Raw genomic sequence first — 18,821 nt, 5'->3', positions numbered from 1 at the left:
CTTCCTGTCCTCCTTTTTATGATAGTACAGGAAATATGGGGCTAAGCAATATCCTGAAGAACCTGCGTAATGTTACATGATCAAGGAAGACAGTGGCTCCTATGCGGTCATTTGCAAAATACTTAGGTTATCAAGGTAAATATTAATTGTAATTGGGGAAAAAAGCACAAGTCAAATAGAGGGACCAAAACTGGGACCCGCACAGGGTTATATCAACGTATTACATGTATTTATCATTACAAAAAAGTTCCCACCAATGCAGGGTAAACAAGTGACTGCACGATGCTCAAGTGTAGCATGCATGCAATAAGTGAATTTGATGGATACAGCACATAAAACAGGTAACAGTAGGCTAGCAACAATTTGTTCCTATCTAATATAGGGAAATTTGTTATTAAGTCTTATTCTTGAGGAAGGGAAAAAGAGTCTCTGGTATAGTTATTTCCACCCAGGGAGCAGTCATCATCAGGACATTGTCAGAAGCTATTGAATAGCTAAATAGTCGCAACTCAAGTCTGCCATAAAGTCTTAGTAAGGACTAAGCCAGGCTCTTACAAAGTTAAAGATGGTTATTTTCTAGCAGAAAGTCAAAGCAGCACTGACAGCCCTCACTGAGGTGTCTTTTTTCCTCCCTCAAGGGACCCATGTGGTATTTAATAGCAAACATCCCCAGCATGGCTTTATATGAATTGTTGATAACTGTTAACTATTTTACTTGCTCTATCTCTGCATATTCACTTTGAGCTCACTTGATACACTTGACCACCTTTTGGTCAATTGTACCCTCAGTGTACATTCTTTTTGTGAACTATTTTGGGGGAAAACATTTAATATGCTGATATTGCTCTTTCTGACGATGTTTTGGTTCCTCTATTTGACTTGTGCCCTTTCTATAGGTACAGTTTATTGTGACCTTTAAAACAAGTATTTTACAAATGACCCAAAAGAAGCCAATGTCTTGCTCACATTTTTAAAATAAAGCAAGCATTGTGGCTTGAACAACTCAAACACTGCTTGAGCATAGATATGCTATTTTATGATAACTGTTTTAATTTTAGTTGGAAGAACCCCAGGCTGGGTTTTTACAGTGTCTAATTACTGAGAAACAACACGTTTCTGATGGATAGTTCTAAATGCAGATTCATCACCTTTTGAATTCCCCCAGGTGCCACTCTGGATCTGAAAACTGTTCAGTAGTTGCTCCTGTGTGGCTGTAGAAGGTGCTATCAGACTCCCTGGCGGTCTTGTCCCACCTCTGGAAATGACAGCTTAGAGCTGTATAGAGGGCCACCTCTGCGCTCTGACGTCAGTTCCTTTTTTTCATACTCTTCAATGTGGATTCAGAGCACCCACTTGTAATTTTTAATACTAGTAACTTACCTCCAAAACACCTTTTTTGACAATGTGTGTTCACTCACCTGAAACCAGGTACCGCTGGAACTGAGATAATCGTTCCTCTTGCCGAGTGTTTAACCCTCCATGCTTAGTTAGTAAGACAGCTGTGAGTGGTAAAACACCTGAGGTGAGGGAAAAAACAAAGAAAGGATTCTGTGCACCGTCCTGCCGCTCACTCATAGTGGGTGTCCAAGAAGGTGGGTATATCCCTGTCTCGAATCCCTCAACTCGGGAAGGCATGTGTTGTAGAATATTCCTCTAAGAGGAAAAGAGGAGACCCAGATTAGTAGGGACATACATTCATATAAGGATTACAATCCATTGGCACATCAGATGCTATAGGAAATTAAATATCCTCGCCATTCACTCAAACAGTTACTCGAAAGAAGTAGATAAGTATAAAAAAAATCCCAATATTCCAGTGGTAAAAGTCCAGATAACTTCTTCTATAGCCATCATAGGTGGTCGTTATGTTATGTTATGTTATGTTATGTTATGTTATTTGTTGTTTTGTATAGCGCAACGGTAACTCAAAAAGAGTGTCTCGGCGCTTTTAGGAAAGGCGACGTAATGCAGAGTAACATAACACAGTTTAAAAGAAATAAACAACACACAGAGAATAAAAAAAAACTACCTAGAAGCCTACTGGGAGAACAACCAGGTTTTGAGCCCCCTCCTAAACTCAAAAAGAGTGGTGGCCCCCTGAAGTGGGAGCGGCAATGAATTCCACATCTGTGGGGCCAATAGACTAAGGGAACGGCCACCCAGGCGGGCCCTCTTAACACGAGGGACCGCCGCCAAGAGCAGAGATTCAGACCTCAGTGAACGAGCCGGATGGTAAAAGGCCAGTCTCTTTTGGAGATACTTCGCCCCCACCGCATGGAGCGCCTTGTAGGCCAAAGTCATAGCCTTAAAGGCAATCCGTTTGCAGGTGGGTAGCCAATGCAGCGTCAGCAGTAGCCCAGAGACGCTGCTACGTCTATTTAGACCGAAAATGGCCCTGGCCGCCGCGTTCTGCGCGACTTGAAGCCGCTGTAGCAAGTACTCTGGTAGGCCCAGGTAAAGAATGTTGGCATAATCCAACCTGGAGCCTATCAGAGCCTGCACAGTCAGCCTCCTATGCTCCTCTGACAGGAGAGGCAAAAACCTCCGCAGCATTTTTAATAGGCCGAAGCAAGTGCCGGTCACCCCAAGAATCTGGGCTCTCATCGTCAACCCCTTGTCCATCTTAACCCCCAAGTTTTTAGCCATAGGGGAAGAGCCGGATGGTGGGAACATGTCGACGGGCCACCAGGCCTGCCAGCTGGGCTCTATATCGCACCCGAAAAAGAGTACCTCCGATTTATCGGAATTGCACTTGAGGCTGTTCCGTTGGAACCATGCGAACACCGCCCCAAGGCAATTCCGGATACTCGCCCCGTCAAAGTCAGCCCCCCTCTCGCAAGAGAAGAGGAGCTGGGTGTCGTCGGCATACGACACGATCCGGGCACCAAATGACTCCGCCACCGCCGCCAAAGGGGTCATAAAGATGTTAAAGAGGGTCGGGCTCAAAATAGAGCCCTGAGGGACCCCGACTCCCAATGGCGGCATCACGGCGGAGTCAGGTGGTGTCCAGACCGTCTGCCGGCGGCCGGCTAAGAAAGACGAGAACCATTTGAGCACCGTCCCCCGCAGACCAATCTCAAAGAGTCTTGTAAAAGTAACAACTCATTAGCAGAGGAAGGAAAAGAAAGGCAATGGTAACTCGTGTATGATGAGGAGTAATGATGGCAAGGGTAACCAAAAATTAAGGTAAACCCAGGAGACACAATGGCACTTCTTGAGGACATAGTACCATTAAAATTATAATGAATCCATATGACAAGGAAGACACAATGCACTGGTCAAAGAAATAAAAAGGAACAGTCTTACTTGTCAAGGTTCCTGGACGGGCAGATAAGGAAACAAAAGGCAGCTCTCGATACTTGGAACACGAAAAATAAGCTCAAAGTTAATTCCTGAAGAAAAAACACGAACAAGGATGAAGTGGAATCAGGACCCTGGAACCACCAGAAGTTAACAAATCTTTAAACTAAAACAGCAAGAATTGTTCCTGGCAGGAAAACTAAACCAAGTGTCTTGGTTATGGAGGATGACCATTTTGTTTATCCTGCAGCCGGAACCAGGGTCGGAACCCACGTACGTCTCCGATTCCTGAAGGGCACTTCTGCTTGCCAACCAACGAATTATCAAGCACAGTAACTAAACATGCATCTGAAAGAGACACGTTGGTATTAGATTCCTTACCTTAGAATATCCCCAGGCGTCAGACTGGATCCGGAAACTTTTGCGTAGCAGTACCCTTGCGCGTTGGTAGGCGTCGTCTGCGGCTCCGCGTCCGTCGTCTGCGTCGTGGGCGCCGTGATGATGTCGTCGGAGTACTTAGACGCCGCCTCCGCGTGCTGACGTCAGTTCTTCTTTTTTCCGCGCCAGCGAGCGCAGATCTGGAAAAAGCAGTAACCCTAGTCAATTTTTGACTAACTTTTTTGATCCCTTTTTGATTGTATTTCGGCTTCAAGCACTGTGACGATTGCGACCGCCTGATGTCGGTCACAGATCCTCACCGCGTCTGTTTATCTTGTCTGGGCGTCGACCACGACGACAAGGCCTGCTCCGACTGCCGGGCCCTCTCTTCGAAAGCCAGGCGGGAGCGGTCCCGCAGGCGACTCGAACTCCGGCAGTCGGTCCCGCGCCGTGAGAGGTCCCGATCCCATGGGAGGTCGAGGGACAGGTCGCGGGCTCGGAGCCACCACAGTTCCGAGGGTAGTCCGCACTCCTCCGGGTCGAAGTCGTCGTCAGGTAAGAGGCACAAGAAGTCCAAGCGGCGTCATCGCTCTTCGGACTCCCCCCGACGCTCGAACGATGCGGCCGGGGGTTCGGGTGACACCACCCCCGTGGCTCCGTCGGAGTCGCGGGCGCCGCGTGCAGCTCCACACCCTCCGGTCCCTGGGCTGAACGCGTCGCAGGAGGAGACCGAGCGCTTCCTCGTGGCCATGAGGAAACTCTCTCCACCGGCGGGCTCAGCGGCGCCTTCGGGCCCAGCGGTCCCGTCTGGGGCCCCTAGATGGTCGGCGGCTCCGGCCCCGACGCCGTCGGGTGCTTCGGCCGCCGACGCCTTCGGGCCCGGCGCCGCAGGTCCCTTCTGTCCCGGCGCCGCTGGACCTCCTTCGGGATCTGGTTCGTCGCCGGTGGATCTTACGACCTCCCAGGCGTCGGACCCGCAGGTGTCGCCTCCGGCGCCGTCCTCGGGCGGCGCCGTCCCCGGTTCCACCTTCGTTCCTGTTCAGCCGTCGGGACGGCCCCGATGGGCGCCGCTCCAGACGCCGTTGGGTGATTTTCACTTTATGAACAGGCCCCATTAGTTGAGAACCCTGAGTTTCAGGAGATGGGTGATGAAGAGGACTGGGAGGGGTCTGAGGACCCTCTGACCAGGGAGTGTCAGTCTCATGAGGACTGGACAGGAGACCTTGGGGAGGCCAGTGGCCTGGACACCTCTCCAGACACTGGTTTTGTCTCCCCTCCTACCGTGGCTCCGGAGGAGGGGGCAACCTATAGTGTGGTGCTGATAAGGGCTGCCAAGGCCTTGGGCCTTGAGCTCCCCGTCGCGGCCGTGAGGACTAACCTCCTCACTGAGGTCCTTAACCCGCAGTCAAGCTCGGCCGAGCCTCTGCTGCCCTTTAATGAGGCCTTGACCGACGTTCTTCTGGGCACTTGGTCCAAGCCTGCTACGGGTTCGCCCGTAGATAGGAACGTGGCCAGATGCCACCGCCCAGCCCGACCCGTGTTTCCTGTCCTCCCACCCTACCCCCGAGAGCCTGGTCATCCAGGCCTCCAATTCCCAGACCGCATTCCCGTCTGCCCCGCCAGACAGGGAATCCAAGAGGTATGGCAAAATAGAAAAAGGGAAACCCTGCCAGGGTCAATTTTAAGGTCCCACTAAGGAATCCTCATATTCGAACGTGTGGTGACGGAAGTTTACGTATCAGAGACAACATAGAATAACACAGATCCATACAGTTCTCTAGGAAAAATAAATATATTTTATTTGTAGTTGATCAAAGTAAATTTTAACTGTACATTGTCATAAGGGTTTATACATCTCAAACATTTCTTTATATTCCACTAGCTCCCACAGGCAACCAACACATATATCCACATTCATAACCTCAAACATCACAGTATTGACACATTCATACAGGGACCATAGGGTGGATGCATAGCAGTCCGGGAAAAGATATTTTGATAGCCTCTAGGACTGAAGCTATAACATGGAGGCAAGGTGCAATAAATAAGGTGGAATAAGTAAGGTGGAGAAGCTTGTACTGCAATGGTGCCATCCAAGTAAGTCACGCCAACGCGCGTTTCGATGCTCTGCCTATTTAGGCTGCATCTTCGTCAGGGCGAGGAGGGCCATGGGAGGGGGCAACACAACACACTGGTACACTGTGGATGAGAAGGGATTTAGTTTAGAGACACACATTCATGTATATTGATCATATAACATTGTCCTACATGGTTATTCTTAAAAAACATTAATAAACATTTCTCATAATGGATCATAGTGAATCTAGTTTCTAAATACACAATTTATATACAATTAGGATAAAGTTTTTAAAAAGAACGCTCATAGTTTCAGTTATGCAGATAATTTTGTGTATGGATCAATGCTCTGATAGGTAAGCGTCACTCGTGGTATTTAAAGGTTCCTCAAGGGGGTGTGTGCTCACAGGTTCAAACAACAATTTTTCAAAGCCATTCACACAAAAACGAATATCTAGCTATATAGAAGACAAGGCCCAGATTTGGGGGTCCCTAACGGGGGGAGGATAGGTAGACCGTTAAAGAAAGGACAAAGCTGGGGTTTACCAGGAAAAGGTGCATTTAATTTCATGGTGGTTGACTACCAACTTACCTCTTTTAACACTGGAGGAGGGACAGGGAGTATGCTTGGAGTCCCAGGAGGATCTGATTCTACTTCAGAGCGATCATAGTTTGAGTGTAGGGAGCGTCCTTCATACAAGGTGTACTCCTGGATTGAGCAGAACGGGATGCAGTTGAGGTAAGGGATATAGGGGACACAGGGGCTGAATGGTTAATCACCATCTTGGATTGCTAATTCTGCCGATGTATAGTAATAGGAGAACCTACCTTGCAGAGCGTGGGATACACAGCCTCGTATTCCAAAGGGTTGTATTTCAGAGATTCTATACAAACTGACGAGAGGTCCCCCCGACGGTCCTGTATAATATACAAAATAGTTCGGTAGACATGACCCATGATTATAATTTTACTTTAAAGTAATTCTCGTGGGGGTCATTTCAAAGCACGAGTCTTTCTAGATACCTGATAGGGAGAAGAGGGGGTACAGATCGCCAGGCAGCGTCCTCTGTGTAAACGAATACAGGCAGGAAACAGACGGATATCCCAAAAACAATCCTGTAAAGAGGGAATGGTCTCATATCGGTACTAATCAGACAAGCGGTTGAAAGTAATCCCCGTAGGGATTATCTAATTACCTTGTTTGGAAAGGCTGAACATAGATAGCACAGCAGCGTCCTCAGTTCTGGCAATAAATCACAGGGGAGGACCGGTCCTGTAAAACATAAAGTAGTCCTCGGTTAGCGCTGATCAGACATGTGGTACACCGTGCGCCACATTAGGATGTCACCCAGGCGTCGAAAATCTGTTTACCTTATTTTAAGAGCGAGGGGCACTGGCCACGAGGTTGCGAGTTCTTTTATAATCTGTCAGCGTCAAAATTGATGCCTATCCCTCGCTGACCTGTAGATTGAAAAAACGGTCCTCTGATTAGCAAGAGTTAAAAATAAAATAAGATGAGGGTTGATTCAGAATCATTCAGTGATCAGGGCTGCGCGCTGGCACAGGGATTTACCTAATTCGGGGGTAGGGTGCACAGACCGCTGTGCGGCGTCCTCCGTTCTGGCGAATGTAATCAGAGGCAGGCGAGTGTCAGGGGTATCCCTGTAGGGTGAGAAATATCCTCGAGTTAGCCTGAATCAAATCTGGGGGGTGGATAGGGTCACGCAAAGTAACACAATGCGCGCGGGCGCTAATTACCTGGTACCAGCAGATAGAATGCGGACCGCGCTGCGGTGTCTTCTCAGGGTGCCGTGATGAGAGGTATGGGAAGAAGATCTTCTCATCCCTTATTCTAGGCCTGCGGTCTTCCAACACCGCCTGCCTCTTGGGACGTTACACCCACTCTGTGTGGGACAAGGTCGCGGAAGTGCTGCCAGAGTGTCCGTTGGAGGAACGGGCCAAACTCGGCCAAGCCCTTGTGGAGGGCCGGGATGCAGCCAAGTATTCTATCAGGTGTTGGCTGGATACCACCGACTCGCTGGGTAGAGCGATGGCAACGACGGTGGCGGTCAGACGCCACGCCTGGCTGAGGTCCGCCAACTTCTCGGCTGATGTCCAGAGCACACTCATGGACATGCCGTTCGATGGCCGTCGCCTCTTTGGCGACAAGGCAGACCATGCGATTGAGCGCTTTAAGGACTCCAGGGCTACGGCCAAGTCCTTGGGCCTCTCGGGCCAGCGCCAGCAATCGGCTGCCTTTCACTCCTTTCGTGGCCACGGAAGGGGTGCGCCCACACGCGCCGCCAGCCACGCTCCGCAGGGCAATACCCAACGCGGTGGCGGCCGTGGGAACCGCCATCCGGGCGGTCGGGGGCAGCGGCGAGGTCAGTCCACACCTTCCCCCGCAGCATCCGCCTCAAAACCCTCCTAGTCCGTGCTTTCAGGCCCATGTGACGCCAGTGGGGGGCAGGGTTCGCCATCACCACCTCCACTGGCACACTGTCACTTCGGACAGGTGGGTGCTGCAAATCGTCCAAAGGGGCTATTCCCTCCCCTTCGAGGCGACTCCTCCAGCCATGCCACCGCAGAACCACCGTGTATCGGGGGATCACTTGCGACTTCTGCAGGAGGACGTTACGGCCCTCTTGGCCAAGGGGGCCATCGAGCGCGTTCCTGGGCCAGAAGTAGGGTGTGGTTGCTACTCACACTACTTTCTGGTACCCAAGAAGGGCAAAGGGGGCCTACGCCCTTTCTTGGATCTACGGAAGGAGAAGATCAAGATGCTGACACTGGCTCAGGTCCTAGCTACCCAGGAGACTGGATGGTAGCGTTGGACTTGCAGGACGCTTATTTCCACATCCCCCGTCCTGCCGGCCCACCGACGCTACCTGCGGTTCACGGTTGGCCACAAGCACTTTCAGTTTACCGTGCTCCCCTTCGGCCTTACCAGCGCCCCACGGGTGTTCACAAAGGTGATGGCGGTGGTCGCAGCTCATGTGCGCAGGTTCGGGGTTTCAGTCTTCCCCTACCTAGACGACTGGCTGTTGAAGGTGGGCTCGCCGCTGACAGTCGTCAGCCACCTCCAGACTACGGCAGATCTCCTGCACCAGCTGGGGTTTTCCATCAATGTGCCAAAGTCACACCTGTGTCCCTCTCACAAGCTCCTCTTCATCGGAGCGGTTCTGGACTCGGCGCAGTTTCGGGTTTATCCACCCGAACAGCGGGTCCGGGATATTCAGGCTCTGATTCCCATCTCGGTCAGGTTGACGCTGCGGCTTCTGGGGTTGATAGCCTCCTGCATCCTTCTGGTGCATCACGCCAGGTGGCGGATGCGGGCTCTGCAGTGGGACCTGAAGTTTCAGTGGGCCCAGCATCAGGGCAATCTGTCGGACCACGTCCTGATCTCGGAGGGCACTGCGAGACAGCTGCAGTGGTGGCTCACAGACCGCGATTGGGTCAGCGGCAGATCCCTCTCCCTTCCCCAACCGGAGCACGTAGTTGTGACGGACGCGTCCCCCCAGGGCTGGGGAGGCCACATGGGAGAGGCGGAGATCAGAGGCCTCTGGTCTAAGGCGGAGGCCCGGCTCCACATCAACCTGTTGGAGTTGCGGGCGATTCGTCTAGCACTGAAGGCATTCCTCCCCTCTGTCCGGGGGAGTGTGGTGCAGGTGTTCACGGACAACACCACCGCCATGTGGTACTGCAACAAACAGGGCGGGGTGGGGTCGTGGACCCTATGCCAGGAGTCTCTGCGCCTCTGGCAGTGGCTGGAACGTCAGGGCGTGCCGCTGGTGGCTCAACACCTGGCAGGTTCTCTGAACGCCAGGGCGGACGAGCTCAGCCGCCGGTGCATGATGGATCACGAATGGCGTCTGAACTCGGACGTGGCGCAAGGCCTCTTTCAGCGATGGGGAGAGCCTTGGTTAGATCTATTCGCCACCGAAGAGAACGCGCAATGTCATCAGTTCTGCGCGTTGGAATTTCCAAGGCGGCACTCGCTCGGAGACGCTTTTCATCGCGAGTGGAGTTGCGGTCTGTTGTATGCCTTTCTGCCTATACCACTTCTGCCCAGAGTGCTGAAGAAGATCAAGCGCGACCGGGCCCAAGTCATCCTTGTGGCTCCGGACTGGGCACGAAGGTACTGGTATCCAGAGCTACTCAATATGTCAGTCGATCCCCCGGTTCATCTGCCTCTTCAGGAGGACCTTCTGTCGCAGCAGCAGTGGACGGTCCTCCACCCGAGCCTGTCCAGTCTCCACCTCCATGCTTGGAGATTGAGCGGCGACAGTTGAGGCCATTTGACTTGCCTCCTGAAGTCTGTAACGTCATTCTGGCAGCCAGGCGTCCCTCCACAAAGTCGGTATACGCCTGCAGGTGGAACAGATTTGTGGCATGGTGCACAGCAAAGGCTGTGGATCCTCTTGCTGCCCCTCTTTCTGAGGTTCTTCTCTTCCTTCTTTCTCTTGCCCAGCAGGGCTCTGCTCTGGGCACTATCAAGGGCTATCTTTCTGCCCTTTCAGCCTTTCTCAGGCTACCTGATCAGCCTTCTTTGTTCAAGTCCCCTATTGTAAACAGATTTCTTTAGGGCATCACACACACGTTTCCTCCTGTTCCGTTTGTGATGCCTCAGTGGGACTTGAACCTGGTTCTTACCTTTCTGATGTGCGCTCCCTTTGAGCCACTTCACAACTGTCCTCTTCGCCTTCTGACCTTGAAGACGGCTTTCCTGGTTGCCATCACCTCTGCCAGGAGAGTGAGTGAGCTCCAGGCTCTTTCTTGTACTCCACCTTTCCTTTCTGTCCATCCGGACAAAGTGGTGCTACGTACCAAACCTTCTTTCCTGCCCAAGGTTGTCACGGCCTTCCACATCGGGCAGTCTATCACCTTGCCTAACTTCTTTCCGCCACCGCATCCCTCTAAAGAGGAAGAGCGGCTCCACCGTCTGGACCCAAAAGGTGCGCTCTCATTTTATTTGAGTCGCACACTCCAGTTCCGGGTGGATGACAAACGCTTTGTTGGTTACGTGGGCGCTAAGAAGGGGAAAGCGGTGCACAAGAGGACCATCTCCCGGTGGATCATCTTGTGTATCCAGGCATGCTACTCTTTGGCTAGGAAGGAGCCCCCGGCTGGATTGTGGGCTCATTCCACCTGAGCCACGGCGACTACCACTGCCCTGGGCAGGGGTGTGCCCTTACAAGACCTCTGTCAGGCAGCTACGTGGGCGTCGCTGCACACGTTTGCGAGACACTACTGCCTGGACAGCCAAGTTCGGAGGGATGGCTTCTTTGCCCGTTCCGTCCTCCAGGACTTTTTGGTGTGATTATTGGTTCGCAGACCCACCACCGGGGTTGGTATTGCTGGGGAATCTATTCTAAGGTAAGGAATCTAATACTAACGTGTCTCTTTCAGATGCACAAGTTACTACTTGTGTAACGATATATCTGTAAGAGACATTAGTTAGTATTAGATTCCTTACCGACCCACCCATCCTCCCCGTTCTGCGAACCAATATCTAGGGTTAGGGTTGTCCCCTTTCAGGGCCCTAGTTTCAATGGCACCAGTGTTGGTTTTTAACATGGCTCTGCGTTTCTGGCGCGGAAAAGCTGTGTCTAAGAACTGACGTCCGCACGCGGAGGCGGCGTCTAAGTACTCCGACGACGTCATCACGGCGCCGACGACGGACGCGGAGCCGCAGACAACGCCTACCGACGCGCAAGGGTACTGCTACGCAAAAGTTTCCGGATCCAGTCTGACGCCTGGGGATATTCTAAGGTAAGGAATCTAATACTAACTAATGTCTCTTACAGATATATCGTTACACAAGTAGTAACTTGTGCTACAGGACCAAGATTAGGATAGTGATGTGAAATTGGCCACCCAAGTCATAAAAATAAAGGTAAGAACTCTCAATTAATTTATCCGACAAGTGTCTCCTGCCACGAAGAAAAAGGAAGTGTATACTAAATTGTTTGTGCACTCATACAGGACATGACAGCGTGCCTGGAACATGTCTTCATCGAAGACCCCTAGCTTCAAGTCGTGCCTCACCTGCAGAAAGCAGATATCTGCTATGGGATGGCACAGCATCCTTCTTCGGTGTGTTGGATACAAATATGATACAAGGTCATGAGACAAATACTCCCTGATGCAGCCAAACATAATCAGGCAGCGGGAGACTAAGCAGTATGCCACCAAGCATTGGGAACTAGCCCGGTCATGCTCAGAAAGTCTCATGGCTGCTTCAGATCCTATGCCTGGTGCTGGTCTAGACCGCCATCCTCTGCTAAGCCCCAGACAAAGTAGAAAGACAAAAACTCAGCACAGGAAGTTCAGGCAGGGGTCCTCCCTCTGCTGCGTATGCTCTAGGAAGAGGTCATACAACTATGACCCCATCCCCTTGCTGGAGCCAATGTGCCTTGAATTTCCTGGGCCATCTACACCACAGAGGGTAGAGACCTTCAAAGAAGCAATGATGCAAATTGTTCTGATGATGCTGGACCCCCTTAAGGTCCTACGGTTATGTAACAGCCACTGGTCAGTTTCTTACTGTGCCACGTTTCCCAAAGCCAATGATTCACTTTCATTCTGGTCCGGCTCGCTCCTGGCACTAGGCCAAGCATTCACACCATGGGCATTAGTCCATGCTATTTCTGGCTGATCCGTGCTCAAGAGGCACCAGATTAGTTAAGACACCCAACACCTGTTTTGGATCTGGAACAGAGTTTGGCTACATCTCGACTGACATTGCATTACGAGCTAAGTAATGCTTAGCTCTTGCTGTGGGACGATGCTCCAGCTGTGCTTATGCCTCTGTGCCTGTATTTCTGACCGCTTGAGATCATGTTTGGGTCGGATTCAGACACAGTGAAAGACCTTTACAATGTTTCACTTAGTGTAGGACAATTTGGTACCTCCTCACTATTGTGACGCTGTTCTGTATTTAGACCATCAGACTTCTAGGGGCCTTGATACTTCACCCAAGACAGAATTGGATTCTACTTATGGGCCAGCTCTTTTACATTGCTGTTCCGTAGACCTAGAGAGGTGTTGGAACTACATTTCCCAATCTTAGAAACCAAAAAAAATTTGCTTACAGCGCCTACAGACGCTTAAACTACATCACCTTTGCTGGCCTTCGGTGAAGCACTCGTGGATGCTTTGACTGCTGCATTTTTGAAACAGTGCTCAGCGCTGCTGGTTAGTCATACCATTGCTAGGTGCCATGGACCTACTCTGAGGGATCGGCTGCATATAGCACCATACACTGGAGAGCCTTTTAGTTTAATCAAGTAAGGTGAATTTAAAATGCTTTCTCATCTGCCTGATCTAACATAATTGAAGCATATTGATGCATTTGATAAGACGGTTCTCTTGTCTGCCAGTTTCTTTGATGTCTCTCAGTGCTGTTTACTTATTGGGTGGATACACTCTTACTCTTTGGGATATGCCGAGTGAGAACTTACCCACCCTTCCTGAGGAGTTTCAAACTACCTAAGATGGACAGGATGCTTTCAACTACATTCTGCAGTTCTTTCCTAATACCACAGACTCTGTTGACCACGTTTTGGCCACCAGTGTGATGACTCGCTGTCATGCATTGATGAGTGCCACAGGCAATTCTTAGAAAATGCAGCCATCCTTACATCTCCAGGCTGTTTGAGTGGCAAGGCAAAATTGATGGAGTGGTTTAAAGATAGCTGTGCTACAGCCTGCTCTTTGGGCTTACTATCTCCAGCCTGCCAGTCGCTTAAATATTAACAGAAGTTTAGAGGTTACCCTAAAGGCTTTGGTTATTTTCAGGCAGACCTCTCCAATTGTTTACCAGCCTGCTAAACCCTTTTGTGGCACATGGGCCACTAGCAAAGTCAGTCCCTTCCTTTAGAACTGCGGCCAAGCTGCTCTGATTACACCTCCTCCAGTGGTCTTCTGCGGCCAGCAGGTGGTAGATATCATTTTTGTCTGCCTGGCCGGCCTACAGTTACTGCAGACTGTGGGTCCTGCAGATTGTTCAGCATGCTAATATTTCTATTCAGTCCACCCACTCACTGCCCCCCCCCCCCCGCCAATCCCAACCACCACCTCTGTACATCCTGTTTTTGCTCAGACTTCAGCAGGTCCTGCCTACTTCTTTGCCAAGGAGGTTCAGCCACTGCTGACCAAAGGGGCGTTAGAATCCCAAGACTGAGAAAGTGACAAGGGATGCCACTCCAGGTACTTCTTGATGCCCAAGATAGGGTTCTCGGACCGACTTTGTCCTTCGGTACCTGAACACCTTACATGGGAAGAACAAATTTGGGTTTCAAACTCTCGCTAAGGTCCTCTCTGACCTAGATCCTGAGGATTGGATGATGTACCCATCCTGCACTCCCACATATGTAGCCTCTCTTTCGCTGTGGTTTTTTAACATGTTTACTTTACCATCCCGACCTTCAGCCTCACTTCACCTCACCCCCAGGTATGTGGAAAGATGATGGCAATGATCAAGGCCCTTCTTTGCAGGTCAGTACCTCTGAATGGCAAGTGCTTTTATGTGGACTGACCCTCAATGAGCAACACACTACCCGCTTGCAACTATCTTCCTCCTATCCTCCCTGAGATTCTTAATCAACTTGCCGAAATCCAATCTTCAGGCGGTGCATATTTCCTTTATAGTGCCTGTCCTGGATGCAGTGATGTACAAAGCCTTTACTGCAGTAAGTCTGGAATATACAAAATATGATTCTGATCTTTCAGGCTCGTTCCTGTGTTGCAACGTGGACTGTTCCCAGGCTTCTTGGTGTCATGGCCTTATGCATCCTGCTAGCGCCTCATACTCTGTGGCCCATATAGGCTCTGCTTTGGAACCACCACCCTCAGTGGTCCGTCAGTGGCGTTGTCTGTATGGCAGCATTTACCCTGGGACCCACAATGGTTGTGAAGGGTACCAGCATGAAATGTGGTGGGCTGTTTTCCTTGCCCCACCCAGTGCTGAGGGTGATGGCTGATCCATCATCTGTAATGTTCATGGGGTTGGTAGCCACTTGGGTGAGCTACATATCAGGGGGCCTCTGGTCTCCGGTGGAGCAGAGATACTGTATCAAACTCCTGGAGTTTTGTGATATTTCATTAGCCTTCAAGACCTACCTACTAAGTGGGCCATGTGCTACTGCAACAGGCAGAGATGTGTGGATTAAAGGGGTGCTCTACCAGGAAGTGAGTGCCTATCTGAAAGAAACAGGTTAGTGTTAGATTCCTTACCTTAGAATATCCCCAGGCGTCAGACTGGATCCGGAAAGTTTTGCGTAGAAGTACCCCTGCGTGTCAGTAGGCGTCTTCTGCGGCTTCACGTCCGTCGTTGGCGCCGGGATGACGTCGTCAGAGTACTTAGACGCCGCCCTCAAGCGTTGACGTCCGATATTCTTTTTTCCGCGTCAGCAAGCGCAGATCCGGAAAAGGCAGTACTTCTTAGTCACTTTTTTACTGACTTTTTTTATCCCTTTGGATCCCTTTTCGAGCCGGTTGACTTTCGGTGCCGATAGGGATGCCCGGGTTCAAACCCTGTGCCGATTGTCACCGCCTGATGTTGGTTACTGACCCCCACCGTCGGTGCCTTTATTGCCTTGGGGCCGACCACGACGACAAGTCGTGCCCCGACTGCCGGGCCTTGATGTCGAAGGCTAGGCGGGAGCTGTTCCGTAAGCGCCTCGAGCTCCGGCAGTCGGCCCCACACCGTTCACGGTCGTCTGGGAGCCCAAGCTGGCCGGAGGCTTCGGCCCCGGCGCCGTCGGCGACTTAGGTCCCGACGCGGCAGGGCCCCACTGGATGCGGATCCGGGTCGCCGCTGGTAGACCTTACGACACCTCTGCTGGCGCCGACTCCCAGGGTGTCGCCCTCAACGCCGTCCCCGGACGCCGTTGTCCCCGGTCCCCCCCTCGGTCCGGATCCGGCGTCGGATGCCGGCAGAAGAGCAATTCTTCTATGATCCGGCCCCATCCTTTGCACCGGACTATGAGGAGATGGGAGGCGAGGAGGATTGGGAGGGGTCTGAGGACCCTCTGGCACGGGAGTGCCAGTCGTATCATGACTGGGTAGTTTTTTTTTTTTTTTTTTTTGCAGAGTTTTATATAGCGTGAACTAGACCCGAACCGAATCAGGTATCAGAGCGCTTTACATAGCACCAGTTAGGTTACATGAGGACACACTTTCATTTTTTTTTAGGCACGGGGAGATTAAGGGATTTGCCCAGAATCACAGGAGGTTTTTTGGCGTCGGTACCGAGACTCGAACCCAGATCCCCAGGTCCGAGGTCGAGCGCCTTAGCCGTTAGGCCAACCCCTCTCCCCCAAGTTGAGCTAGGGGACGCCGGTGGTATGGACACTTCGCCCGACACTGGATTTGTCTCCCCTCCTACCGTGGCTACGGAGGAGGGGGCTGCTTACAGCGTGGTGTTGACGAGGGCGGCCAAGGCCTTGGCTCATGAGCTCCCCGTCGCGGCCCTGAGGACTAACCTCCTCAACGAGGTCCTTAAACCGTAGTCAAGCTCTTCGGAGCCTCTACTGCCGTTTAATGAGGCCCTTACTGACGTTCTGTTGGTCACTTGGTCCAGGCCCTCTACAGGCCCCCCTGTAGATTGGCCCCAGGCGACCCTAGCATCCTGTCCACCCACCCCACCCCCGAGATCCTGGTCACCCAGGCCTGTAATTCCCTGATCGCATTCCCGATGGCTCCACCTGATCGGGAATCCAAAAGGTATGAGCAATTAGGTAAGAAGCTGTTCTCCTCACTTCGTTTGGGGTTGCAGTCGGTCAACACTGCTTGCCTTTTGGGCTGATATACCCACTCTCTGTGGGACACGGTCACGGACATGCTGCCGGGTTGCCCGGAGGAGGCCCGGGCCAAACTTGCTCAAGCTCTTGCAGAAGGGCGAGATGCAGCACGGTACTCTATTCGATGTGGGCTGGATACCACGGACTCGCTGGGCAGGGCGATTTCAAAGACTGGCGGTTCGCCCCCATGCCTGGCTGAGGCCCGCCAACTTTTTGGCTGATGTCTAGAACTCCCTCATGGACATGCCGTTTGATGGCCGTCACCTCTTTGGCGACAAGGCAGATAGTGCGCTTGAGCGTTTCAAGGACTCCAGGGCTACGGCCAAGTCCTTGGGCCTGTCGGGCCAGCGCCAGCAAACTTCTGCCTTTCGCTTCTGTAGGAGAGTAGGGTCTGCAATCCTATGATCACCCAGATTTTTGCTTTTTGCTGCACTGGTTTACGACTTTCCCTGGCTGTGGGCCTGCTAATCAGACCCACAGCCTAGCTGTTCTCTCTATCCAAATTGTACTCAGGTACTGAATTGGCACTGGGCCCTCTCCAAGTCCCTGTACCCAGGGCTGAGGTGCACCCAGAAGTCTCCCAGGGGCTGAAGCATGTATTGTGCCACCCCTGGACTGACTAACTAAACTGACACAACTGGCTGCACGACAGCTGGGGCAAGGTGGTGTACTCACCCTTTGCTTTAGATATAGTATACCTATATCTAACCCTAAAATGGACACACAGATCTCCTATCAGTCACTCCCATGGCAGGCCTTAACAATCCTGAAGGCAGAGTGCTTGGAATCGTGTGAGATGGTGCTCTGGCATGAGCTGAGCCTGTCTGCGGCTTTCGGGATCTATCCCTTAGCCGTTTCCATGATATCGCATACCATATACTCTTAAGTGCATTATAATCCTCGCGGTTATATGCCAACTCTGGTATCGCTTTATCAAAACATGTCGAGTAAGGTGTCATACGAATTGGAATACTAACCCCTCGCCAATTCTGGCGACGGGGTTAGCATTCCACCCTTCTAGAGGGACACGACATGTATGTAACCTCTAACCCCGGTTAAAGTCAAACAGAGCCTCAGCTCCACAAAATGGATGCTGCCACCGAGACACAAGTCTGCCCTCCTGCTGCTGGGAGTCCTCCCAGAGCAGGAGATAAGGACAAAGGGTTTCCTGCCAGGGGCGGTGCCAGCACCGTCCCAGACAGGATTTTGTGTATCCTAGGTAGGCAGGGCTTCAGAGGAAGGTGACTGCAAGTGGCACCCCGGTGCTCACTGTGCATAGGCCGCTTGAACCAGTTCCAGGGACACTCCAGACCCTGAGCTGGGGAAAAGCCCGCCAAGGAAGGGGGTGTAACCACCCCCCTCCTGGTCCCACCCATAGGGCAGGACTTAGTCGCGTGCCAGCCCCCTTTTCCCAGATAAAGGTAGGAGCAGGCCCCCTTCCAAATTAGATCATCTTTGGAATCAAGACACGACTTTCTGCGAAAGGACTTCAAGATTTCTTCTTCAAGATTCTCCCTTGTGGCTAAGGAGTAGTCACCCTGCATCCGCAGGCACCATCTTAAGAACACTGCGGTCTGCTGTAAGTCCTTCCTCCGGAATCCGACTGCCCAGCTTGACAAGACCCGGCTTCCCTGGCACCTCCGACCTCTACTCACCTCTACAGCCAAGCTGAGAACCGCGAGTGCGACGAGACCTCAAGTGCTTTGGGGTCCGAGAAGCCCCGACCCTGAGCAGCTCCAGCACCGAAGATCAGCCCCCCAGCATCTCCACGATCGGCGTGGGGCCCTTCTGCTTTTTGCTGCTCACCGCGTTGTTTGGCTACTAGCCCGCTGGCCTGTGGCCTTCTGAACGACGCCCGACGACATCACTGCTGCTGGTCTGGTTGCTCCAGACTGGCTCTTGCTCCCTTCCAGAAGAGGAGCACCCCGGACCCTCCTGGTCCACTCAAGACGCCATTTTGAGTCCACCGCGTGGGCTTGAATTAGCCAAGGCTTTGTTGCCCAATCCTGGGTACTTCGAGGCCGACAGCTTCATCCATCGTGGGACAGCTCGCCTCTCCATCCTGGTCGCCGACAACGCCTCCTGGTCCATGAGATCTGCAGAGCACAGCGTCGCCCACTCACCTAGTCGAGGTGACTACCATCCGGTGCCCTCCTGGTGCCCACTGACTACTGGCTAGTAGTCACGAACTTGGTCCCCTCTGCTTTCAGGTGTCATCCATCTTCCAGATCCAGGCTTGGATCACTTCGAACTCTCTTCACT

The 18,821-nt window shown here is 52.0% G+C and overlaps 1 protein-coding gene across 14 annotated transcripts in view; it reads left to right on the top strand.

Moving 5' to 3' along the window:
- Nucleotides 1-18,821, top strand: part of ANKRD17 (ankyrin repeat domain 17) — a 1,381,421-nt gene that overhangs the window by 1,245,538 nt on the left and 117,062 nt on the right. The window lies entirely within an intron of this gene.

Source organism: Lissotriton helveticus, chromosome 2_1 (genome assembly GCF_964261635.1).
Source record: "Lissotriton helveticus chromosome 2_1, aLisHel1.1, whole genome shotgun sequence".
Taxonomy (NCBI): Eukaryota; Metazoa; Chordata; class Amphibia; order Caudata; family Salamandridae; genus Lissotriton; species Lissotriton helveticus.
This window is presented reverse-complemented; position numbering and strand designations above follow the sequence as displayed.